The sequence below is a fragment of the Tiliqua scincoides genome, chromosome 3 (genome assembly GCF_035046505.1).
Source record: "Tiliqua scincoides isolate rTilSci1 chromosome 3, rTilSci1.hap2, whole genome shotgun sequence".
In the NCBI taxonomy this organism is placed as follows: Eukaryota; Metazoa; Chordata; class Lepidosauria; order Squamata; family Scincidae; genus Tiliqua; species Tiliqua scincoides.
In genome coordinates, this window is record NC_089823.1 from 227,775,160 (window position 1) to 227,802,777 (window position 27,618).

General features: G+C 45.4%; 1 protein-coding gene and 1 pseudogene across 7 annotated transcripts in view; both read left to right on the forward strand.

Annotated features, from left to right (window-relative positions):
* NLGN1 (neuroligin 1) overlaps positions 1-27,618 on the forward strand; it is a 569,544-nt gene that overhangs the window by 522,749 nt on the left and 19,177 nt on the right. The window lies entirely within an intron of this gene.
* On the forward strand, positions 3,217-3,333 carry LOC136647080 (5S ribosomal RNA; annotated as a pseudogene).

A 27,618-nucleotide genomic window follows, 5' to 3' on the forward strand; every position in this document is an offset into this window, starting at 1 on the left:
TTACTCGCAGGAGAGTGTGGCTCAGATTGTAGCCTAAATCTTATGCTTCAGATTGCTGAGAAGACTTGCTTGCTGGGCTGTTTTGCTTGTGTAGGCTGGAGCACAGAGAGCCTTCAAAGTCTCAGCCTGAAGGAAGGGGGAATTCTGTGTGTGTGTGTGTGTGTGTGTGTGTGAGAGAGAGAGAGAGAGAGAGAGAGAGCACTCCTCTTTGCTGCACCAGTTCTGGCTACAGAGGTTTCTCCCTTGGCTTCCCCTCTCCCCATAAGATTTTCAGTGATTCTTGCAGAGTCTTCTGCACTTGCCTCTTTGATGGCTCAGGGGCTCCAAGGAGTCTTACTGTTCCTGTGCAAGGTGCTCAGTCTTGGCTACAGGGCTACTTCTGTGCCTGTGCCTACTTTTTTGCAATATTTTAGGCTGCCTTGAAATGGAAGAGACAGCAGCACGGGGCAAAGGAGGCAAAGGTGTGTGCGACTTTTAGTCCATCCGTCCCCATTTGTGTTGAGACAAATCCGCGGATAAAAAATCAGTGTATAAAAAGGTTGTACCTGTACTTACTGTAAACTTTTAGTTTACTTACTTTCTTAATTTATTTGATTTTGTTATATGGGAGATGTTAAAAATTTTCCTGCTTGATGATGTCACTACTGGCCATGACAACATTTCTAAGTTAATGACATCACTTCCAGCGGGTCCTGACAAATCGTGGGTCCCAGTGCTAAAAAGTTTGAAAACAACTGCTCTGGAGGAATCAGATGGTTTCTGATTACTGAAATACTGGAGGAATGTCCTGCCAATCCAGAGGGTAAGACAACTTAAGTCCTGCCTGCCTGGTCTACAGCTGTTTCAGCACAATACCTCACTGCCATGCACGTAACAAAAAATTACCCAGTTGCCAAGATCATGGGAAAGTTGTAGAATGGTACAGTTTTGCCTGTCATTCTATCAAGGTGGGTTGGTAAGGCAACCAGCAAAAAAAACTTGACTCTCCTAATTTTGGGCAAGATCATTCATCTGCCCTGACTGTTAAAGGACTGAACAACCCATCTGCATTTCTAACTAGATTTTCCTGTACAACCAGTGGAGCTCAGGGCAGATAAATCCTACTTTTGCTTCCTACCCGAGTGACTTTATACAATACTGATTTGTGTGTGTGTGTTCAAAAGCTACACCCAATGAAAACATACAGGTAGGTTGTAGTGCTGTTAAGTTGTTGCAGGGCTCTTCAGTACTTTTTGAAAGCATGTGTTTCTTAGAGCTCCCAGGCCAGGAATGCGCAATATTGCTTCTCAAGTAGTCACCTGGATGTATATTAATGGACAGATCTGATGATACTGTCTCTAATTGCTCCCTTGTGCATGAATGAATGATGAGGGGGAAAAGGAGTAAAAAGCTTGTTAAAGAGAATTGCTAGACAGCAATAAATGGGCAGGCAACATGAACAATGAAGGGAACAGAAAAGCATTTTTAAAATTGCCCCATGCCAGTGGCATAGCTAGAGGGGGTGCAAAGCACTAAGTTCTGCAAGAGGCCCTTCCCGCTCCCTGATGTCACCAGGCCCTGATGGCATCCACCCAAGAGTTATTAAGGAATTGAAGAATGAAGTTGCAAATCTCTTGACTAAAATATGCAACTTGTCCCTCAAAACGGCCATGGTGCCAGAGGATTGGAGGATAGCAAATGTCATACCAATCTTTAAAAAGGGAAAGAGGGGGGATCCGGGAAGCTATAGGCTGGTCAGTCTAACAGCTATACCAGGTGGAATGCCTCATCAAAGATAGAATCTCAAAACACATAGACAAACAGGCCTTGCTGAGGGAGAATCAGCATGGCTTCTGTAAGGGTACGTCTTGCCTCACAAACCTTTTAGAATTCTTTGAAAAGGTCAACAGGCATGTGGATGCGGGAGAACCCGTGGACATTATATATCTGGACTTTCAGAAGGCGTTCAACACGGTCCCTCACCAAAGGCTACTGAAAAAACTCCACAGTAAGGGAATTAGAGGGCAGGTCCTCTCCTGGATTGAGACCTGGTTGAAGACCAGGAAACAGAGAGTGGGTGTCAATGGGCAATTTTCACAATGGAGAGAGGTGAAAAGCGGTGTGCCCCAGGGATCTGTCCTGGGACCGGTGCTTTTCAACCTCTTCATAAACGACCTGGAGACAGGGGTGAGCAGGGAGGTGGCTAAGTTTGCAGACGACACCAAACTTTTCCAAGTGGTGAAGACCAGAAGTGATTGTGAAGAGCTCCAGAAGGATCTCTCCAAACTGGCAGAATGGGCAGCAAAATGGCAGATCCGTTTCAATGTCAGTAAGTATAAAGTCATGCACATTGGGACAAAAAATCAAAACTTCACATATAGGCTGATGAGTTCTGAGCTCTGTGACAGATCTGGAGAGAGATTTTGGGTGGTGGTGGACAGGTCGATGAAAGTGTGGACCCAATGTGAGGCGGCAGTGAAGAAGGCCAATTTTATGCTTGGGATCATTAGAAAAGGTATTGAGAACAAAAAAGCTAATATTATAATGCTGTTGTACAAATCGATGGTAAGGCCACACCTGGAGTATTGCATCCAGTTCTGGTCACCACATCTCAAAAAGGATATAGTGGAAATGGAAAAGGTGCAAAAGAGAGTGACTAAGATGATTACTGGGCTGGGGCACCTTCCTTATGAAGAAAGACTACGGCGTTTGGGCCTCTTCAGTCTAGAAAGGGGATACCTGAGGGGGGACATGATTGAGACATACAAAATTATGCAGGGGATGGACAGAGTGGATAGAGAGATGCTCTTTACCCTCTCACACAACACCAGAACCAGGGGACATCAACTAAAATTGAGTGTTGGGAGAGTTAGAACAGACAAAAGAAAATATTTCTTTACTCAGCGTGCGGTTCGTCTGTGGAACTCCTTGCCACAGGAAGTGGTGACGGCATCTGGCCTGGATGCCTTTAAAAGGGGATTGGACAAGTTTCTGGAGGAAAAATCCATTACGGGTTACAAGCCATGATGTGTATGTGCAACCTCCTGATTTTAGAAATGGGCTATGTCAGAATGCCAGATGCAAGGGAGGGCACGAGGATGCAGGTCTCTTGTTATCTGGTGTGCTCCCTGGGGCATTTGGTGGACCGCTGTGAGATACAGGAAGCTGGACTAGATGGGCCTGTTCTTATGTTCTTATGAAGCTGGATCAGGGGCTGTTCTTATGTTCCCCTTCAGAGTCAGCAACTGTTACCCTGCACATGCCTGATCTCGTCTGATCTCGCAAGCTAAGCAGGGTCAGGCCTGGTTAGTACTTGGATGGGAGACCACCTGGGAATACCAGGTGCTGTAGGCTTATACCGTAGTCTTTCAAGACTGAAGGTTGCCAACCATTCTTCAGAGTCATGCCAGGCCATGAGAGCAGAATGGAGGCAATGCCTCCATTTTGCTCTTGTGGCCCAGAATGACTTCAAAGGGGAGGGGGATGGACCGCTTGCACACCACAGTGAGGCTCCCTGCAAAACTTAGTGCTTTGCACCCCCTCTAGCTATGCCACTGCCCGGTACTGAGTCAGATAGCCACTATTGGTCCATCCAGCCAGGTCCTGTTGACTTGCTGAATAGCTCTCCAGGATTTTTCCTACCAGTTCACTTTGGGGATCTGTTTACTTTTCTTGATTTTTTCCCCCTGATGCTGCTGTAGGTTCATTTCTCATTGATTCTTGGTATGTTGCAGTCTCGCTAGGATTACTCCACATATTGGTTTAGTTCTGGTTTGTTGTTGTATATTCTGGTCTGTTGTTTCGTAGTGTGATTGTTTTGCTTTTAATGAATTTGGTGGTAGCTACCTTGAGTTTTTCCAAAAGGTAATATTATTTTTGGAAAATAATTAATTTTTTTAAAAAACTGGAGATGCTGTGGATGGAACCTGAAACCATCCTGGAGAACCTGTGGATGGAAAGGATAAGCCTTGCCACTAAGAGATGTTGGGTGCCTAACTCCTAGTGCTTAAACTCCAGGAGTCTGGAGAGCAGTGTTCAAACCAATTTCTGAGGAAATACTGACATTTGAAACATGAGCTGGAAAAGACATTGCATTAAAAACGGTAGTTATTAAATCCAAAGAGGAAAGTCATTCATTATTTTCAGTGTGTGAGAGATGTCTGGAGAGAAGCAAGACTGAAAGACACCTAGAAATGTAATATTAGGCAAAGGACTTGGGATACATTTGCAAAGTTCAGTGTGTGAGTGATGGAAATGTTTGTAGTTGCATATATATGGCAAAGCTGGAGAATGGAAGGTAATAGCATTTCCTTACCCGCCATCCATGTGTGTCAGCAGCCGAATGACTGGGCAATCAAATCCCCAAATAACCAACCCGTCTGGAGAAGAAGGAAGAAAAATAAAATCACAAAAAAGAAAGGAAAAAAAAAAGAAAAAACTGGAACTTGAAAAGAAATTATGTTGGACTCAGGGGCTAGATAGGAAAGTTATTACAGTCAGTTGGCTCAGTCAAGAAAATTTCTTCTCGGGAGCTTCTTAAGCTGAAGGGAGTAAGCTCTGCAATCGATCTCCTGTCACATTGTGGCTTTCTGCGAGCCCGAACAACTGCAGGGTGCCCAGGAAAAGATCACTACAGGTAGAAGCTGTAGTAACCCATTAGCACCGTGCATCATTGACGTGAGCAGAAGGCTGTCGGTGTCCGAGGGAAATGAATCAAACACATTTTGTTCCCTTCCCTGCATCTCCCGGGAGCCCCAGGCTGATGATTTCACATGGTGCGGCTGTTCTTGGAGAGGCGGTAGGGGAATGGTGGGGGAGAGGCAGAACAAGATTTGTAGTGTCACAGGCACGTCCCTTCTCCAGGTAGACATTGAACCAACTCAGGATAGACCTAGATATTATGGAATACATGGGGAAGCTTCCCAGTGTTCCTTCTGTAGGGCCATAACTCAGTGGCACAGCAGCAGTAGCATAAGTAGAGGGGGAGGCAAAGTGGAAGGTACTACAGACAATGCAATACGCCATGTAAGCCGCCCCTCCCATTCACCGTCAGAGCACTTATGGGCGGCAACAGCAATGCACAAGTGCTAACCGAACCAAACAGTGTCTTTGCTGTCCGGAATGACTCTGACAGCAAATGGAAGGGGCTGCTTACACGGCACATTGAGGTGCCTGTAGTAGTTATCATTTTGTCCCCCTCTAACTACACTACTGTACAGCAGATGCTTCTCATACAGAAGACCTTCACATCCCTGTGGCATCACTAGGGGAATTGCCGGTGACGTACAATGCACTAGGTGATGCATCTGGAGGGGGGGGTGACACCACTATTGGTCAAAATTAGAAAATCTTGGTATTTTCAAATGACGCCATCATGTTGTTTGTTTGTTTGTTTGTACTCCAACTTTCTCCCCGAAGGGCGCCCAAGCTGCCTAACAAGCCAATGGGTGCGAAGTGCAAAAAAACACTAAAATACAATTAAAACTATCAAAGAGAGTTTAACAGTATAACTGTTAAATAAATAAATAAATAAAAACAGTATAACAATAAAATCAAACGGTATAAAACAGAGCAGCCAGCAATAAAACTCTGATAACATTAAAATAGATTTGTAAGAGCTTTGGTACACTCCCCCTCTCTTTTCATTGGGGGTGGAGAAGAAGAATGTGCAGATTAAGCCAGCCTCTCTGTAGTTTATCCTAGAAACTTTATCCTTGTGCCAAGGGAGCATTCACTGCATTCTATGGGGAGGAGGGTAGTGAAGGAGGACTCCTCAGGTGTAGGGCATGTTTGCTGCCTTACCTCAGGGCTGTGCTGTGGCTTCGTCAGTGCTGCAACGTTGGCTAGGATTGGGCCCCGATTGTTCTGGGAGCCAGTGAGGTGTTAGGACACGCAGGGAGCCAATAAGGTGTTAGCATGAGTCTGCTCTCCTTTCCATGGATCAGAGCTAATACTAGAATTCTTAATCAGTTGTTTGAGTGTCATCAAGTTGGCCAGTGGATTTTTGGTGGTTACTGATTTGTTGGGCGACACACACTGTTCTGTATTAAAATAAATAAACGAAGTTATTGGGGGGGGGGGGCGACGCCATCCCTAGTGATGCCACCGCCTTTAGGCTGTGCATATGCTATTGTAATGTATTCTGTATGATCTGGTATGGGAGGAGGTCCAACATGGGAGTGATGCAATCAGCTCTCACACCTCGTGAATGCCTCTGTCACATTCCCAGGTAGGGCTGAGAAAGGCCACTCTCTCAAACCCTGCTGTCACCTGAGAGCCTGGAGAAGACTGTCTGGGCGGCTGCGGAAGGAGCAGGCACTGCAGAAGGATAAAGAGGAGACATGACTCCCATGTCAGAATGTGTTATTTCCAGGCAAGCATGAGCTCTGGTACACTCCCCCTCTCTTTTCTTTCGGGGTGGAGAAGAAGAATGTGCACATTAAACCAGCCTCTCTATAGCTTATCCTGTTGGCAACCTTCAGTCTCAAAAGACTATGGTATCACGCTCTGAAAGGTGGTTCTGGAACAGCGTCTAGTGTGGCTGAAAAGGCCAATTCGGGAGTGACAATCCCTTCCACACTGGGAGCAAGTGCAGTCTGTCCCTGGTCTGTCTCCCTGGCTATGGGCCTTCCTTCTTTGCCTCAGCCTCAGTCTGTTGGGCAAGTGCCTCTTCAAACTGGGAGAGGCCATGCTGCACAGCCTGCCTCCAAGCGGGCCGCTCAGAGGCCAGGGTTTCCCACCTGTTGAGGTCCACTCCTAAGGCCTTCAGATCCCTCTTGCATATGTCCTTGTATCGCAGCTGTGGTCTACCTGTAGGGCGCTTTCTTTGGCAGAGTGGGTAGTGACAGCTGCATCGTCGGCAAAGAGGAAGTCACGCAGACATTTCAGCTGGACTTTGCTCTCAGTCTGGAGAGGTTGAAGAGCTTTCCGTCTGATCTGGTTCAGAGATAGAACTGCAGTGAAATCCAAGAGATCAATTTCAGACTTGATCCTGTTTCCATTGTGAGACATTATGAGATTGTATAGCTGCAGGCATGACCTCAGGTTGCTATATGGCAGAGTTCACGTTGATTTTGGAAGGTGGCAGAGGAGGGACTTCTGGTTTCCAGCATCTTCTAACTTGGTAACATTGATAGTTTGCCTTACAGGGCTATTTTTCACATGTGGCTCTCCATGCGAAGCGAGAAATAAAATGTGTGAATCAGTTCACACTGTATCCTAGCAATATTAGTTGTGAATACAGCATTTATTTTAGGGCCTCTGTAATAATGTCGGAAAGCAGGATCATATGATGAGTCCTTTGTATTGACTTTGCCAGTTTCAGGTACACATGGTCTTTCTAAGTGTCATGCAATGCAATGGCCAGGCAACGAGACATTTAAATGCAAGACACTAGCTCTTTTCAGAATTTAAGTAAATGCACTGAGCAGGCAGGGGAATTGGGACCACCCTAGTGTATCTTCTCCTAACTTGCATGGATTCATCTGAACATAAGAACAGCCCCACTGGATCAGGCCATAGTCCCATCAAGTCCAGCTTCCTGTATCTCACAGCGGTCCACCAAATGCCCCAGGGAGCACACCAGATAACAAGAGACCTGCATCCTGGTGCCCTCCCTTGCATCTGGCATTCTGACATAGCCCATTTCTAAAATCAGGAGGTTGCACATACCTACAACTTCGTCTGAATGCACCCTCTGAGCAGAGGCTATGCACCCACAAGTTGGGCATGCTTTATAGCCCAATCCTATGCTTGTCTACTCAGAAGTGAGTCCCATCATAATCAGTGGTGCTTACTCCCAGGTAAGTGTGAATGGGATTATAGCTTTAGGCTTTTTCCATCCAGCTGCGAACCCTGGACTTTTCAATCGAATGTAAAAATAATCTTGAAACCAAAGATATCATCTCAACTGATTTATGCATTTATTACATTCCTCTTTCACCTTTCCTCCATGGAGCTCGGGGTGACATACATAATCATCCCCCCCCCATTTCATCTACACAGCAAGGTAGCTTATGATGAGATTATGGCTGCCCAAATTTACCCATTGAGTTTCAGAGCTTAGAGCCAAACTATGTGTTTAACATGCCCCCCAGGTGCTCTTAGTCTAGACCATAAACTTCTGTTGGTCCCTGATTTTCCCCTCCCTGGTGGCTGCTGTTTACACTTTAAAAACATTCAGAGACTAACTACATGTTTAACATAATATGTAATTTGATCTAAAGTGGAAGTTTGATCCTGTATCTCCCCAATCACACCACCTACACACTTATGCGGTTGTATCATGGGTAAAACCGTGATTGGACTCCTGTGTTATACAACCTTTAATGCTTATGGTCAAGACTGACCAAATATCCTAAAGCTGTCATTCATCTGCACTCTTACCTTCATGCAGATGATGAAATCAGAGACGTTTACGTGACAGAATAGCCATAAATGAAAAACAATTTAGATATACATAAAATGACCTCACCTGAATTTGTAAGGAGATCGGAAAACTGTTCATCTCTGTTGAATAGTATTCAGTTATTTTGCTTTTTAGGTAATAACTGAAATGAGGATGTCATTCCTGGCATTGCGACGGCATTGCCTCCCGGAACAACACTTCCTTATCAATGTTAATGAGACCGAGAAGATTTCTCCAGAAGGACCCAGGCTTTACTGCAATGAATTGTGTGTTTCAGTTAGAGTAAGCAAGGCAGAATTAAGGCCTAGATAATTAATCTAAATCTCGGAAGAGACTAAATGGAGACTCCTTCGAACAGCCATTGCACACTTTAATTCATGCACCATCTGTTTTGGGCAAATTAGCACAGATGAAATTTTTCATCCCTTCACCTGCCAATGTGAAGACTTCATTAGTGCCCGGGATACTTTCGATGCTTGCTTAAACAGGATTAAATGACATTGGCATGTTGTTTATTTCAAGTGTGAAGCACATTTTTGCTTAAAACAGAGACACTTTCACCCATAAGACAGAAGTGCTTCTGCTGAAGGGTCAAAATAAAACTGGCAGGAAGCTGACAATGAGTTTCAGCTCAATGTTCCAAAAATTGTCTATATGTCCTTATTTAATAAGTCATTGTCCAGAAGTACATGTTCCGGCTCCACCGTAAATCTTTGAAGCAGTCATTGCTTCTCCTTTGTGAAGTAAGGCCAGACAGGCCAGCTTCTTTTCCCCAACCATTACTTGCACTCTTTTGTCCATAGGGGCTCCATAGGTCTAGAAACAAGTCCTGAGCCTGGCATTGCGAGAAGGATAAGGATCTAGAACAGGGGTGTTAAACATAAGGCCTGGGGCCCGGATGCGGCCCACGGAAGCTTTTTATCCGGTCCTCAGGCTCTCAGCTGCTGAGCAATGCTGAGGAGTTACTGCTATACGGACAGCCCACATGAAAATTGGGCTCTCCCAGAACTTGAAATATGATCAAGATTTGTGTATTTTCTCTTCTGTCATTTGCAGCTAATGAGTTCCTAAGTGAAAAAGTGCTTATTTTTGGTTATGACCTGATTCATGACATCATTTCCTGCTTAATGACATCACTTCCAGCCCTCAGCAGGCCCCATGAATGCTGTTCGGCCCTTGGTATGACATGCGTTTGACACCCCTGATCTAGAAGAAAAGCCTGCAGGGCAGAAAGGGTTAAGTACTGTATTTGTACTAGATAATTAAGGGTGCAATCCTATCCTATGCTGGAAGAGTCAAGCCAAGAGGCTTGCGCTGTTTCCAGTGCAGGATAGGGGCCAAAAGTGGCTCAGCCAGAGGCAAGGGGAAACTTTTCCCCTTACCTTTGGGTAAGGCTCCTTCTCCAAACTGGTCTCCTCGGACTTGCTCCTCCTGTTCATCCCAGCCCCGCCTCTTGCTCCCTGCCTGCCCCCAGGGCTGCCCACTGCCCGCCCTCCCCCTGCCCAGGAACACCTCCTCCCCACCCCCTCCCCACCTACCTCAGAGCCTTGCGTTGGCCCAGTCGGGCCAACACAAGGCTCGGTGCCTCCGTCAGTACGGAGGTTTGTTTCAGCCTCCACAGGCCAGCGCCTCTCCGTGCACCAGCCTAGCCAACTTACGCCACATTTGTGACCCTCCTGGTCAGCCACAATCACTCTGCTTTAGCTACAGCACACCTGCCCTTGTCTCTTGCTCTCTGCTTTATCAAATGCTACTCCTTGAACCTCCAGTCATCCAGTCATCTCATCTCATCCTTGCTAGCAATTCAGCTTTCTTGTTGCAGTTCAGTTGTGTCCTCAGTACTTCACACACAGCTTTCATACATGCATACAACATCTGAGGTGTTGGTCCATCCAGTGCAGCATTGTTTACACTGCCTGGCAGAGCTTGTGGCAAGGCTCTTTTGCAGCCTGAACTTCCAGAATCTGTTTATTCAGAAAACAAAGGGATAAAAAAATAAAACAATAACAGCCCCAAATGTGCACATGGCCAGCAGTAACTACATTGAGGCATTCTTCTATGTCTGAAAACCAATTCTCTGTAATGGACTAATGGAGAGAATTCATGGCATGTGAATGCATCTAACCCAGGCTACACAGTAGTCTGTGACCCACATAGCCAAACATGGCCTCAAGCCAGGCACTGCACACTGCTATTTTTGCAGTTGTAGGCAAACAAAACAGGAGGCTTATCAAGTCCTAGGTGGGTGTCTTCTCATGGCTGATGGGCTGTGTAAGCCTGGGCTAGAATGACAGATTCTTCTTCATAGTTTCTAGTGCAGTTCTGCACATACTCATAGCTACATTCCAGAACTTTCTTGAGTGTTCTGTCTCTGTGCTTGAGTTAGGACACCCCATGCACAGCCATGTACCTTGAGAACAGGAAGATTGCCCAGTCTACTAGTCCTGTCTCCTAGTTCTTTTCAATCAACACTGAGGCCGCATCATGAAAAATATTTCCCTTTGTCCATTCCTCAGGAAAAAAAAAATTACATAGACCTTACTTCTCACCTTTTTGTATATACAGTTAGGTTTACAGAAATACATATTTTTAAAAGATTTTTGGTTAATATGCTAGTTAACCTTGCCTTATTATATGGCTTACTATATGGCTAGCAGCACTTTAGAAAGTGTGGCCATTGTGGGTGGGGAGGGAACTCCACTTGACTGACCAGCATGACATTTGCCTCTCTCTTGGGAGAGAGCCAGCTTATGGGCACCTGTGCCCACTGTAAGAAGCTCTCCAAGCAGACAAGACTGAAAAGGAAGCTTTGCCTCAAGTCTGTATTCTGGAAGGTGGCTGTCACACCTGCAGCAGCCATGTTGGCACTTCCTACAAATGTGACTCTTTCACCACCCTACCACCAACTTTTCAAAGCGGATGGGTCAGATGGCTCATAAATTGTCTGTAGAGAGCTGTCAGGGCCAAGGGGATGGTATCAAGGGCCATGATAAATACCATGTCCCACTCTGGGTAGGTATCTAGTACCAAGGATCCCCTTAATTTCACGTACTATAGGCGAATATCTACGGTACATTGTTCAAACTCTTAGGTGGAGCCCAGGAAGTTGGTTTCTCCCATGGAAGACCTGAAGTTGTACAAAAAAACATAATTAGAATGGCATCAACTTTGGATATGAAGTACCAGCATCAAGTGGAGCAATCAACAATCAATGATCCAACATTTCGTAGATGAATATCTCCATACCAGTAGCTTTCTCAACTCTGCCTGCTACTGACTCACAAGACCTATTCAATGAAGTAGAGATGTTTCTGTGTCTATGGGGGATCTAATAGTTATCAACCAGCAGGGGCCTTTGAACAGGGCGCTCTACAAAGCAGTAGGATTCTAAGCACAATTCCCTTTACATGAAGTTGACAGCCTTTGCCTCATTTGATGCAGTGCCCAGTTTTGCAAAACATCTTCTCTGGATTGACCTGCATTCAGCTTCATGTAAGGGATAAGCTAACTAACGTCTCCACTATGTGCGACGGCATAGAGAACACAGAGAAAAAGAGTTGCTTGCTTAAATGTAACTATAGTTCTTTGATTGATTGTGCAGACACATGACCAACCCAACTATCGCTTCTAAATGCCTGGCTTCTACTGTTGGAGCTCTTTTTAAATGTGACCGTTGGTGGGGTTGGTCCTCAAAGGAACTGGGCATTGTCCCTGGATTTAAGGCATATGAGCACACACCAGGTTTCTCTTCTTAAAAGCTCTGGAAGCTTCCAAGATCAGCCTGCCTTTTATGTGAGTTTGCACAGATGACCACTTGAAGAATAGTTACAGGTAAGCAACGTGTCCTTCCAGAATCTGTCACCATCTCATATAAACAACAACTACATGCTTTGATGTGACAAATTTAAAGCCTCATGTTTTTAATCATGTCTCTCAGTACTGAACAGAAAAATGTGCACCTCTATATTGAGCAGAGCATTTATTTAAAAACTGTGTTTCATATCACCTAATATTATGGTCATTTCCAAGGGATTCTGAACACAGACTTTAAGGAGGAAGATGAATGTGGGGGGGGGGGGGAACCACCAAATTGAGATCCTCACTAAATTGTTTCACTAGTACTCCAGAGGCCCACTTTGAGTTAATCGGTAATTTTTCACAGACGACATCTAATCCATGAATATAAATTACTTTGCACTCTTATTTTTCCTTAATTGAAGTGCACCAATGTGAAATTTCCATATGTGTAGCAGGAGTGATTCTAGCCGCAATTAACTGGAATGATATTGAAACCACTTTCCTCTCCCTTCCTCCCTGAATGAGGGAGTATTGCTGGACATCTTGTATTTATTTAAATGGCCACAGAAAATTAGAGAGAGAGAGGCTGGGTGCAATAGGCTGTTCCATAATGCTTTTTTTAAAGTAGAACGGTATGCCTTTAAAGCATGTTGTAATAATTATTATTAACTAGATGTTATTCATACTGTACGTATATATAAATATGTGTTTAGCATAGGTGTATCTATTGGTATAAATTGTATTACTACATGCAAGGACCTCTTATTTTACACATATGATGGGCAGCCCAATCCTAACCTATGTTGGAGTAGGCAGACCAGCTGGCTTGCGCTATATCCAGCACAGGGTTGGAGGTGAACCTGGTGCAACTTGAAGTAAGGGGACTTATGCCCCCTTACCCTGAGTAATGCCCCAGTCATCTCAGTGGGGATACCCATATCTGCACCAGCTAAATCTCTGACACAGATTCAAGCAGCCCAGTTGAAGGCCAGGCTGCTCAGAAAGGGGGGTTAGGATCTGGCTTAAGTGCCAGAGGCTGGTCCCGCCCCCCTCTTTCAATCCCAGCCCACCCACCGGCCCATCCACCCTCCCTCCACCCGTGAACGCCCCTGAAATGCCTTTCCCCCACCCTCCCCAAGCCCCTATGCTGGCAGTCCATAGCCAGTGCAAACTTACCTCTATTCTGTTGGTGCTGGATCTGGCGCAGGGAGGCCATCGCGCATCCTTGCGCTGGTCTCCCCAACTCTCAGTGGTGCAAACGTACTTTACAGCATGCTCACAACACCCAGAAGCCAGCGTAAGAGACTTGTGGTACCTTGGGATTGTGCTCTTAGACATGAAAAAATGTTCTTGGGAAGAATGGACTTGCTTAATACCAAAACCTATTTTACACTATAATGTTATATATATATATATATATATATATATATATATATATATATATATATATATATATATATATATATATATATATAACATTATAGTGTATTATGTTAGCATGTTTTATATATATTATTATTATATATATATATATATATATAGAGAGAGAGAGAGAGAGAGAGAGAGAGAGAGAGAGAGAGAGAGAGAGAACATTTTTATTCAAGTTAAGAATAATCACAGTGATAACTGGAAGTGAAAGAAGAACACACAAATAAAAATCACAGTATCACTGCTACTGCCCGTGAAGGTCGGGCCCCAACCAGAGGCCTAGGATCATTGCAGGTATCGATGGATAATTGACGCAGTTCCAATAATAGCAGCTCTTTGCAGCTCAGCGAGTGTAATTGCTGGTGCATTCAGTTGTTGCAAATAGTTGTCAAAATTTGCAGAGCTGGTTCCTAGTGCGCCTATGATTATTGGCAGCACTTTAGTGTGTTTCATCCACAATCGGGTGGTTTCTAGACACAGTTCATGGTACTTTTCTATTTTTTCATGTTCCTTTTCTACCACCCTGTGGTCACTAGGGATGGCAATGTCAATAAATGTCACAAGTCGGGAATTGTGGTCAATTAATGTGATGTCGGGCATGTTGGCCTCAACACGTCGATCCGTTTGGATTCTAAAGTCCCATAAGATTTTGATCTTCTCGTTTTCCAGGACTTTCTCCAGACGTGTCAAAGTCATATTTTTGGCATAAGGCCCAGTGTATAAGTCGTGCGACATCATCTTGTCTTCGTTTACAGTCGGTATTGGCAATTTTGGGACATTCACAAATCAGGTGGTTCACAGTCTCGTCCCATCTTTTGCATAGTTGACATAGGCTGTTGTTACTGGTACCCTGAATTCTGGCTTTCATTACATTCGTCTGAAGGGCCTGTTCTTGGGCTGCAAACAGGATACCTTCCGTCTCTTTGCGTAAAAATCCATCCCTAAGCCAGGTCCAGGTGGTCTGTTTGTCACAGACGCCGTCAATGTTTTTGAAAAATTGTCCATGTAAAAGTTTGTCAATCCAGCTATTAAGCCGGCAAGTGAGTGTCTCTTTTTTGTGGTCCACTTTTGTCTCTGATTTAGAGATAACATTTTCACTTTTGACCGCTTTTAGAAGTTTCTCCATACTGTTACATACATAGTCATGGAGGCTGTGCTTTTCCTCCTCCACTGTCTGTTGTACTTGTAATGAGCCATGACCTCCACTTCTGCGAGCTAAATACAGCCGGTCAATGTCACTTTTAGGATGAAATACATGGTGAATTGTCAATAACTTCCGTGTTTTCTTGTCCAGGGTCTCTAGTTCATTGTTGATCCAATCTATTATACCCGCTGGGTATCTGATCACGGGCACAGCCCAGGTATTAATGGCTCTGATCGTGTTTCCAGTGTTCAACTTTGGCTTCAGTATCTTGCTGACTCTTTTTAGGTACTGCTGCCGAGTCAATATCTTGACTCTGTTGCTAAGTATGACGTCCGCCTCAAGTATTCCCAGGTACTTATAATTATCTCTGTTGCCAAGCGATCGGATAATATCTCCGGCCACTAATTAAATTCCTTACACATTCTTGATTTTGCCACATTGGCGTGTTATTGTGGCGCATTTGTCCAGTCCGAATGTCATCTGGATGTTGGTGCTGAATATACGTGCAGTGATCAGTAGGTTAACTCAGACTGGTTTTTTCCATACAGTTTCAGATCATCCATGTATAGAAGATGGTTGATTTTACCAGTCTGAGTTGAGACAGTGTAGCCCAGGGGTCAGCAACCTGCTGTTCTAGAGCAGCATGTGGCTCTTTCAGCTGTCTGCTGCAGCTCCTCCAGGTGCAAGTGCCAAAGAGTGTGAGAGGAGGCACCTGCGTTGGGAGTGCAGGCTGCTTCCCTCCTCTCCCTTCACCCCCACCTGCCCAGCATTGGTTTCCCTTTTCAATTTTGCCCGCTCTGCAGGCTTAAGGTCCCTATTTTTCCCTTCCCCAACTCTCCAGCAGGCTCAGCCAATCAGCATCCAGCAGGCTCCTGGCTTTTTCTGTTGGAATGGCTCAGGGCCCTTCACTGGCTGACCACCAGCCAATCCTGAGCCGCCTTCCTCCTCAGCCATTGCGAGCCCTTGCAGCCGCCTTTCCCTGAGCAGGTCCCCACTCAGTGCAAGGAGAGGCTTTTCCTCCACAGCAGAGGAAACATCCTGTGTGTCTACTCAGTTGTAAGCCCTGTTACAGCGGATGAAGCTTGCTCCCAGGAAAGGGTGCCTGAGATTGCAGCCGTGGAGCCTGCTCCTATGCATGTCTACTCAGTTGTAAGCCCCATTACAGCGGATGAAGCTTACTCCCAGGAAAGGGTGCCTGGGATGGCAGCCTTGGCACCTGCTCCTACGCATGTCTACTCAGTAGTAAGCCCCATTACAGAGGATGAAGCTTACTCCCAGGAAAGGGTACCTGGGATGGCAGCCTTGAAGCCTGCTCAAGGCCAAGTGCAAGGATGGGTGAGTGGGAGCCCGCGCAGGTCTGTTCCAGAGTAAGCCCCGATGTAGTCCCTGGGCTACTCCGAGGAAGGTGTGGAGGGCTGTATCCTCAGCCTCCTCCTGTGCAGGTCTACTCACAAGTAAGCCCCACTGTAGTCAGTGGGGCTTCCTCCCAGTAAGGTGTGGAGGGCTGCAGCCTCAGCCCCCTCCTATGCAGGTCTACTCACAAGTAGTCAGTGATGCTTTCTCCCAGGAAAGTGTGGAGAGGACTGCAGCCTGAGAGCTCCAACCAACTTGTCTGCTCAGAAGTCCCATTGTAGCCAATGGGGCTTACTCCCAGGATAGTGTGGAGAGGGTTGCAGCCTGAGTGAAGGAGGCGGGTGGGCGGGCAGGCAGGCAGGCAGGCAGAAGCTGGCCTGAGGTCCCCCCCACCTTCCCCCCCCCCAGCTCTGGCTTCTTCTCTTCCCCACCTCTGGAGTCTGTGTCCTTTTTCCTTCCAGCAGGGTGCCTCTGGAAGGTGGGGGGAGTTCTTTAGTATCCATGTAAGATAAGCAGATGTCATAATCGCCATATGTATTGGAATCCTGGAAGATCTGGTGAGGAGGTAGATGTGGTGTCAGCAGTGGCCCCTTTAAGGGTAAGGCCTGGGCATCCAGCAGAGTGTGCTGCACAGCTGCAGCCACTTGAAGGCAATAGGGCCCTCAGGGATATAGGGAGCACCTGAGGAAGGGGGTGTGGGTTGTAGAAGGAGTGCAGGTTGGAGGTAGGAGAGGAGGCTGGCTTGGCTTGGCTTGGCTTGGCTTATTGACTTTGATACTCTGACTGATTTGACTGACTTACTTTGGAATCTGATCTTGAACTGTGACTTGGCTTATTGACTTTGGACTCTGCCCTGGATATTCTGACTGACTTTGTGTCTAATGGACTGCTGGACACACTGGAGTTTGGTGTGGCTGCTGTGCCCAAGACGCTGAGGACCCAGGGTCTGCTGTAGTGGTGGGAGGCTGCTGGCAGGAGAGAGGACCTCTTCAAGTTGAACAGGCGAGCTACCCTGGAGGTGGGGTCCAGCAGGAGTGCAGGGCAGAACCAGGGTCATTTGTTGGGGGAAAGAAGGGGAGCTAATTTGCTTAAAGTGGGCCTAATTCTCCAGGCAGAGAATGGCCTTGGAATCAGGCAAAACACTATAGAGGCCCAGGCGTCTGAAAACACAGGACAAGAATGTATGACAAAACTAACTAAAAGCTACAAGAGGGGGCTACATTATAAAAATGGGACCTATAAGAGCATAAAGGTGAAAAAAAAAACTATATATGCAGATTATCTTCATTTTAGATGTCAAAAGGGTTTTGTGGCTCCTGAGGTTTTTTTTCCTCTGGAAAATGGGTCCAAATGGCTCTTTGAGTGTTTAAGGTTGCCGACCCCTGGTGTAGCCACATCCAGTTTTATTGAGGATTGTGGACAGGGGAATAAGCGCAATATTGAATAGCAAGGGAGACAATATAAACATTTTACATGCCATTGTGTAGAAGATGTAGAGATGCTTCCAAAATTCCCCTGATCCAATTTTTAACCTGGATTTTGGAGTTCCACATTACCTTCTCTTGTTTCTAAACAGGAACTGATACACTTGAATGGCCATTTTCAACCACTGTGCCATGGTACTTTCGTGTGCCACAGGAATTTGGGGGAAGTTCATTTATTAGTAGAACCAATGAGGGACATGAGCCCCCCACTGGCAGTGTGCTGTGCCTTGTCAATTGTCAAAAACCTGATGGTGTGCCTTGACAACTTGTGTGCCTTGTCAGTGTACCATGGGCTGAAAGAGGTTGAAAATTGTGGCATTAGAAATTTTCCATTGTTCCATTTTTTTATACAGAAAAAGGTATATACAAAGCTCTGTGCATGCACAATTTGCTACAGCTTTCAGTTCCTTCCATTCATTCATGTCTTTCTTCCCTCTAGTCTACAACACCAAAGTGTGTGTTTGTGTGTGTTGATAAAACATCATAAAAACAATTATGATGTGAGTTTGTACAGTTGCATCAAGATTCCTTTTGTGCTGTATTTTACAAATACTAAGTAATGTGGTTGGGTGGGAGAGTGCAGATGAATGGAAAGAAATGAAAACTGCCTCAATCTCCACGTGTTGAATTTTGCAATTGATTTTAGAAATTCTGGAAGAGTAAAATGTAGTTCAGAGCAATCTTATGGTTCTTGGATGAATGGAAAGGGGGAAATCGATTCATCCCTAGAAAGAAGTGGCTCGGCTCATAGAATTTGCCCTTCGGAAAGATAAATACAGTCACATCTTGTTCTAAAGGATGAATCTATCATTATTGCAGTTTAGTACACATTGCCTAGTGTGAAAAGGAATCTTAATAGCATTGTTGATGTTGCAGTTTGGGGCTTCCTATTGTCTCCGAAGTCATACTTCATCCTCACCAGCACTAAAATAATTCCTTCCTGTTTGGACCTAATCTGCTGCCAAGTAGTGAAAATGATTAAAACTAGGTTTAAAACAGACAAAAGAGAGGATTTCACACAGTACATAATTACGATGGAATTCAGTGCTGCAGAATATAGTTAGGGCCACTAGCATATATGGCTTTTGAAAAGGATTAGACAAATCCATGTCCGGTAGCCATAACACCTAAATGGAACCAGAGAGAGTATAACTCTAGCCCAGTTATAGCAGAAGATCAAACAGGGAAGAAACTAATGTGCATCCTGGGCTGTTCCTCAGTGGTAACAGCATGCAGAAGATTGTCCCAGATTCAACTCCAGGCTTATGTGATGCTATAGCACAGTGAAAGTGGGGAGCTGGAACTGCCCCTGTGTTGCCAGGACAATGGAGGAAGGAGTCCCCTTCTGAGCTCAATGAAATAGTGGGTTGAATGGATCTATAATCAAAATTAAATGGACTGCAATAAAGCAGGGCTTTATGACAATGGAACACAGTTCTGCTGTCATAAAATAGCTGCTGACAAAGCGGGAAGCACTCCATTGGTGGACATTTTGGGAGTGCTGATGCAGGAGCTGGCAATGCTCGCCGGCCATCACTGGACAATCCAGCACCCACCAGATCCGGGAATGCAGCCATGGGGTAGGATGTAACTGGGCAGGAAGAAGGGAGAAAGGAGGGCTGGGAAGGCTGTGGGAGGGGGTGGATCCAGCAGTGATGGTGCATGCTGGATTCTATCCCCTCTCTTTCAAGTCTCCTCACCCTCTTTGTCTCCTTGGCACAGATCCGAGGAGACCCATTGCAGAGCAGGAGGCTTACAGAGGGGTCAGGAGAATTAAACTGCATGAGTAGTGGGTTTGTTGCTACACAAAAGAGGTCAAGTTCCTACTGAATGCATCTCCTAACAGCATTCTTTTGTTAAGAATGGACTTGAAATGTGTGCTGTCACACTGAGAGAATTGCAGACCTGCTGGGCTCAGTGTATGCACAAAGGTTTCTGCTACATCACTTGGCTGTTTCCAGCAATAGCTATCTACGTGTGCATGTGTTTTTAATGTAGACTGAATTTGATTGATCCATCACTTGCTTAGCTCAGATGAGAATCGATAAAGGTGTTGTTATCCATAATTATTTGCATTCATCATTTCATTCGTTTATTAAATGTATCTCCTGCCCTTTCATAAGTAAGCATAAGGTGGCTCCCTAAATCAAAATTGCATAGATCAGTGTTTCTCAAACTGTGGGTCAGGACCCACCAGGTGGGTTGCAAACCAATTTCGGGTGGGTCCCCATTCATTTCAATATTTTTTAATTTTTTAATGCCAGTGGATGTTGTCCAGGGCAGAGTGGAGGTGGCACATTCAGTTAGTTACTGCCCAGTCCCATCTCCCACCAATCAGGAGGCCTGCCAGAGGTAAGTATATTTTATTTAACTATGCATAGGCCACCAGGTGGCCTATGGGTCTCCTCAGAGTAAGCCCAAAGAGAAAAAGGGAAAGGAGAGGATGTAAAAAATGGGCGATAGAATCTGGCATGCACATTTGATGCCAATTGCTCTCCCCCTGTGGCCTGCTTCCTGCCACCTGCTCTTCCTCCCTCCCCACCCTGAAATGTCCACAAACCTCCCCCTCCCCACCACTAACATACTGGCACCTGCCAGAGCCTCCTGGAACTGCTGCCACACAAGTTGTGTCATTCACCATTTGCAGCAGAAGCCGAGCAGCTCATGATAATGGTCTGGATTTTTGTGTTGCCATAAAGGGTCTTGCGCTGCTTTAATGCCAGTTTCCCACAGTGCATGGCCAGAATATGATCGGGCCCCTGTAGTCAGTTAAAATATTTTTATTCTACTTTTCTGCATAAAAAGGCTCACAAAAAGTAAACTATAAAATGCAATCCCTACAAAATAATCAGATAAAGTATCAGGGATGTGCCGGAGCCAAAGTGACAAGTCCTGAGTTGGGCCCCAAGTCTCTGCCCCCCTTGACTCGAGTCGCACACAAGTCATAACAGCGGTTGTGGTGACTTGTCCAGAGCCTTTCGTCAAGTCATTTTGATTCAAGCCTGAGTCTTTCGAGAAACAAATCAAGTCGTGGAAGCGGCAAAAAATAAGCCAAACAAGCAAGCAAGCACAAAACAGTCGCAAGCACACACAAAAGCAAACCTTGACCTGAGTCTATTCGAGTCTTTTCATTTTTAAGGTAAAATCCCCCAAGTCCAGAGTCAGTTCCCACGTTTTTCGCACACATGACTCAAGTCCATGTGAGTCATGAAAAATGTGTTTTTGTGACTCGAGTCCAAGTCATCCAAGACTCAACCCCTCCCTGTAAGATTCATTTTAAAATATGGAGAAGGAACATCGTAATGCATCAACTGCTCAGGAAAATGAAATCTCTGTCCCTTGGTGGGGATGAATGAATCTGTATTTCCATTCTGTGTGAACTTGTATTGCTTCCTCTAATTACCATTCCACTCTCATCCTTTAACAATCCCCGGAATTTCCCAATCTTCCCAGATAATAAATGTCATGTATTTTTTCCAAGTTTCCCCCCCCCCCCATATTTCCTATCCTAACAGCTGGTGAATAATATGGTGAAAACCACACAATTAAATGCATGCGTTTGTATAAATTCCTGGAGTGCTTTGAATCCAGACACATTATTGTATCTTTAAAAATAAGATCTGATGAGGAGTGGGAAGGGTTCCAAGACCATGCATTTCATTGCAAATTGTGGCAAGAGAGGAATCTGGTAACATCCCAGTCTAGGCCCCTATGAGATAGTGAAGTCACCATCCTGTGAATATTACTAGTGAGGCTATATAGAGATAATAAAATGGCCAATATTACAGTGCCATTGGACAAATCAATGGAAGGCCACATCTGGAGTAATGTGTACAGTTCTGTTTACCAAATCTCCAAAAGGATATAGTGGAACTGGAAAAGTTGCAGAAGAGAATGACCAAAGTGATTAGTGGGTTGGGGCACCTCCCTTATGAGGAAAGGCTACAGTGTTTGGGGCTCTAAATACACCGGAGGAGGGACACGATTAAGATGTACTAAATTATGCAGAGGACGGATAGAATGGATAGAGGGACATTATTTTCTCTCTCACACAACACCAGAACTAGGGGGAAATCCATTAAAATGGATGTCGGGGGAGTTAGAACAGACAAAAGAAAACATTTCTTTACCCAGCATGTAATTAGTCTGTGGAACCCCTTGCTACGGGATGTGGTAATGGCACCTGGCCTGGATGCTTTTCAAAGAGGATTGGAGGAAAAGTCCATCACAGGTTACAAGCCATGATGGTTACATACAACCTCCTGGATTTAGAAGTAGGCTACCTCAGGATGTCAGGTGCAAGGGAGTGGCACAAGGAAGCAGGTCTCTTGTGGTCTTGAGGCATCTGGTGGACCACTGGGCTAGATGGGCCTTTGGCCTGATCCAGCAGGGCTCTTCTTATGTTCTTAAGCTATTCCACGAATGGGATATAGCCAAAGAAGAATTCTGTTTTTAATTTCCACTGGCCAGATCTCAGAAGATAGGGACACCCAGACTAGGCCTCAGGAAAAGCTCTCAAGAAATGGGCTGTTGCTCTACATATGGTAACAGGCAGGCCTTCAACCAATATTTTGAGCTCTTTCTCTGTTTATGTGGCATTTGACATGCTCTGAGCCAGCAGCGCAAACGTCAAATGTGGGCTTATCATGTACAGCACCTATGGTAACTTGCCTCCTTTTTTTGCACTGAGGCTCAATGTCTGCATCACCTTGCCTTATATAATGTTTAAAATGAGAGAGGGTGAAATTGAATCAGTGCTTTATCTACTCCCCCTGCCTTATGAAAAGCGATTCTCATTCTCCTTAAGTGAAAATTGAAATAGCCGTAAGCAGAGCAACTGCCAACAAGGCAAGATTTTTGATAAAAGACAAATTTGCTGGTGAGTTGCTTTAAAGTGGAAAAGCCCATGCTCTTAATCCACAGAGATAGAACTATTACCATGGATTCTCTCCGATGGGTTGTTCAGCAAAAAAACAACAACAAAGACTCACCGGTTCCCATATATTCATTCATCATATCACAATATATTTCAGAAAGCGTTGAGAAAACGCATGCACCAGTCAGCGTGAATGACTTGTTTCCATGAATTTAGCTCTCTCTGTGTGTTTAAAGCAGGGGTGCTCACACTTTTTTGGCTCGAGAGCTACTTTGAAACCCAGCAAGGCCCGGAGATCTACCAGAGTTTTTTTTACAATGTTCGCGCCATCATAACATATAACATTTATGTGTACAATGTATGTTGGTGTACCTTGAGCCCCACTGAGTATAACAGGACTTACTCCTGACTAGACATGCCTAGGATTAGGCTGTGAGGCTGCAATCCTAGCCACACTTACCTGGGAGTAAGCCCCATTGAGTACAATGGGCTTTACTCCCGGCGTTTCCTCCCAGAGGCACCTGAAGGGGGGGGTCGGCACTCCGCGATCTACTCATTTTGCCTCGCAATCTACTGGTAGATCGCGATCCACCTATTGAGCACCCCTGGTTTAAAGCATTTCTGAAGCACTCTTCAGCCAGTAACAGCTTTATAACACATTTGCAACACTGCATGCACTCATTGTGCTGGTGCTAGCCTGATTAGGATTGCGCTGGAGCTTGGCAGTACCTTGTGAGCTTGAATGCCATTCAGGCAATGCTTGTGACAGCCTCAGAAATTGAGCCATTTTACATAGCTTCCTTCATGTTTTGCTTAGACATCTAAATCTGTAGCCATGTGGGGGGTAAAAGCAGAGAGGGGAACTCGAGTCACGTGACTCGAGTCCGCGTCACAAAAACACATGTTTTTGACTGAACCATATACGCTCGAGTCAGGCATGTCAAAGACTCAGGTTTGAGGCCACTGACTCAGAAATGAGCTCCCACCCATGCATGCTCGAGTCTGTCTGTGTCTGGGTGTACTGGCTTACTTTTTTACTGCATGAGAGACCTCATAGGGCAATCATTCAGACACGGCGAGCAGCAGGGAAGTTCCAGCCAGGAGACAGGAAAAGGTTAATGTTTTGGGTTTGCATTGAGCAGGAGGTGGGGGGGAGGCTCTCTTGTCCATCTCTGAAGGAACCAATGATCATTGGATGAAGGTTTTTTCCCTGGATGAGTGAGAGGAGAAGGCAGGGGCAAGGCGGTTCCTTGCTATCCAGGAGAAACTCATGGCATGGCTCCAGCAAGCTCATTGAATGACCAACCGCAATGAGACCACTTCTGAGTAGAGGTGCAAAGGATTGGGTCATACTGAGAAGCCTCCCAGCTGCTGCACGTGACCCTCCTCCCTCTGGCCGCTTCTGTCCCCTCTCTCACACAGTCCATCCCACCCCTTCCCTCCTTGTTTACAGATGAGATGGGGCAGCAAGGGAGTTCTTAAAGAGCTCCGGCACACACACCCCTAGGTAGCAGCTCCATTTTTCTTCAGTGGAACCATGGCTGACTTTTTTAACCAAAAAAGCTCAGGACTTGTGTCACCCAAAACTTTCTGGTCCACTGAGAAAGTCCACCTGTTAGGACTCGTTTCCAAGTTGCATTAAAGCAGGCAGAGACTCGTGACTTGAATCAAGTCAAGCTGTGCTGGATTTGCCCATCTCTGGGTAAAAGCAATGGAGAGAAAGGGCCAGCATTTCCCTTCCCACCCTTGGCCTGATGCAAATGGCCCCTATCCCTGAGCACTTTGCAGGGAGAGACGGAGGTGGGCCTTTATTGCACGTTGTCGTATCCCAGTATGTAGTTTTGTTCTTTGTTTATGTTGACTGGGTACATGATTGTAATGCATCACCCATCTTGAGATAGCTGGACGGGGATGGGCTAGAAGTCCAAATAAATTTAAGCAAGAGCAAACACCAGCTTACTGCTCGCCTTTGTGCTTTTGCTCTTGCTTTTGTCCTTATCCTTGCGCAGGGAGCTCTCTAACCCAGACAGCTTGCGAAAGGAACTTAGGTGAAGAGTAACTGCTTGTTCAGAAAACTTTGCAACAGATCCTCTGGGAAGGGAGGCTGTGCCGTGTTAAAAGAAGGCAAGATTGTTTGAACCAGCTGAAGTGAGCAAGATCGATACGCCTTTGAAACTGATGTAGGGTGCATTGGGACACCAGGCCTCCACTAGTGGCTTGAAAATAATGTATCTACACCACTGCAGCTGCACAGGCACAGAATAATTAAAAAAACAAACAAACAAACAGTGGTGTATATGAGCGCTGAGGAAGGGATGTTTCTCCTTTGCTTCAGAGCTGCAGCAACCTAGATCAGGGGTGTCAAACATAAGGCCCCTGGAAGCTCTTTATCCAATCCCATTATAACTGGACTCTCCCAGTTTGGGAGGGAGATATGGAAGGAGACCTCAGAAGGCAAGAAACACTATAGTGTAAGGGGCAGACCAAGAATGTGAGAGAGGGAGGCTCTGCCAAGGTGCTGGGGGTGCCCAGTTATCATGCAGCTGGTCCTTTCAGCAGCACCACTTCTGCCAAGGCATCACTTTGAAGACCATCTTTCAACTGCTGAGCTGCAAAGTGACACTGCTGAAAGGGCGGTCCGCGTGATAATTGTGCTCTCCCAGCGTGATCATTGGGCTCTCATATCTTGAAAATATGATCAAGCTTTGCACATGTTCTCTTCTGTCATTCGCAGCTAACAAGTCTCTACATGAGAACAAGGTGCTTATTTCTGGCCATCTGGCTCAACGACATCACTTCCTCCGTAATGATGTCACTTCTGGCCCCTAGCAGGGACCATGAATGCTGTTCGACTCGCTATATGAAATGTGTTTGACACGCCTGACCTAGACCTTTGGGTTTTTAAGCCCCACAAACAGGAAAAAGGAGTGACACATAAAGCCCCAAGAAGATGCTCATATTCATGATTCTGCCTGACGAATAAGAGCACCTTCCAGGGCCCTTCTATGGAAATGTCCACCTTTCAGAAACAAGACATGAGTAGACTTGTTAGAAGTCTTTTATCCTCAAGTTTTCTAGTTTGGATTATGGACTTTTCCCGCTGGCTGATTACATTCTGTGACACTTATCCTCATGGAAGAAAAAAAAGCCATTTGTATCATTTACCATGCCAGGTCTACCCCCCCACCATTTGATAACTTCTGAGGCATTCAAAATCGAATTGACCGTACAGCCCAACTTTGGCAGGGATGGATTTCTTGGCTTCATGTAAGCAGGGGAAAAAGTAATTGTTATAATTAGATGGTAAATCAAGGTTTCTTGATGAGTCCCTTTCAGTGTTTGTGTATAGAGATGAGGGAAAGCAAAAACAAGTCTGCAGTTTATGGTAAATTTATGGGGCAGGTTTAGGGATTTGTGTTACAGCTGATAAATTGACCTAAATCAATTCTTAATTCCATTGCTTCAGTCCAGCGTCTCCACTGCACAGATTTACCCTCCATATGAAAATAAGGACATGCTTGTATCAAATAAGGACATGCTGGCCTCTCTCAAATCAAGAATTGCCACCCAAATTCACCCACCACCCGATTCCCACGTGCACTATTCATACATGTCTGAAAGCTGTAGCCTGCCTTCTCTGTGCTGCATTCATAGAGGCGCTGTCGTCACTTGTCTGACAGAGTGTTAGGGAAAAAGAAAAGAGCTTCCCAAGAGAAGTAAGTGTCATTCAATGAGCTTGCTGGAGCCATGGCATGAGTTTCTCCTGGATGGCTAGGAACCACCTTGCCCCTGCCTTCTCTTCTCACTCATCCAGGGAAAAAACCTTCATCCAAGGATCCCTGGGTAAGTGTGAGAAGGGTTGCAGCCTAGGATTGTTAAAAATAATTTTCCTGCTTGATGTCACTTCCAGTCATGACATCACTTCCGGTGGGTCCTGACAGATTCTGACAGATAAAAAGTGGGTCCCAGTGCTAAATGAGAACAACTGCACTAGACAACAGACACAACCTGCATCCTGGTGCCCTCCCCTACATCTGGCAATCGTTCCTTGTCTGCAAGTGGAATATATTTTAAGTACATGCTGAATAGTATTTTTTTTTTAAGTGATGTGGTCAGCAAAATGAGGTGAGCTGTCTATCTACCTACCATAATAAACTCTGACTGGGGAGTCAATCTAAACTCACAACCAAAGCCCATAGCAGAAGCAGCAAGTATGCTCTTTGAAATTAATCACATGATTTATGGCAAACCTAAATCATCCCAGGCTGAAAGCTGCAATGTAAAGGACAGTGTCTTTCATGAATTTTTTTTCTTTGGCATTCAGGTGGTATATACCAATGGCAATATATTTCTTTCCACTGAAGCTCCATGGCTACAATTCTATCCACACTTTTTTGGGAGTAAGTTCCATTGAATTCAATGAAACTTACTTCTGCGTAGACATGCATAGGATTGGAACCTGATCTAAATGAGCATCATTTTTATAAAGCTGATCTTTCAACAATTACCCAATTGGCAAGTAGTGGGGGAAGGGAGAAAGAAGAGATAGGCAGCCCAATCCTATTCTCCACCACTGATGATGACACAGCCGCACTGACGAGTGGGTAAGCCACCTGACTGCCCATGAACCCCCTCCAACCCATGCTAGCTATGTAGCAGCCATAAGTCTGGGAAGAGAAGGGGATGGGGTGGGCTGAGAAATTGGGGATAGGATCCAACATGTGCTTTTGCCACCAAGATCCACACCCTCCAGACCGCTCCCTGCCACCTACCCTCACCCTCCCTGCACCAAAATGCCGATGAACCTCCCCCTCCCCACCCTCACTGTCAACTGCCTCCTGGTGCATGTTTGCCCCTCTGTGGCTTTGTTAAAGATATTCTATTGCTCAGCTACTGTCAGCAAAAATGCAAGACTCAATATTCCTTTCCATCACTGAGGACATATTAGAATGATTCGTGACTTTTCCCTGGGTTGCTAAGGGCAGAATTAGTCCTAGAATTCCGTTTTATCCCTAATATGGTCTTTTAATAAGATGCCATTGCTATCACCCATTATTAAAAGGGCACTGTCTATGGGCCATCTCTTTTTTGATTAAAGTGTGGAGTGGAAATGCTGCTAACCCATCATCATAATTAAAGGCAGTTTTCC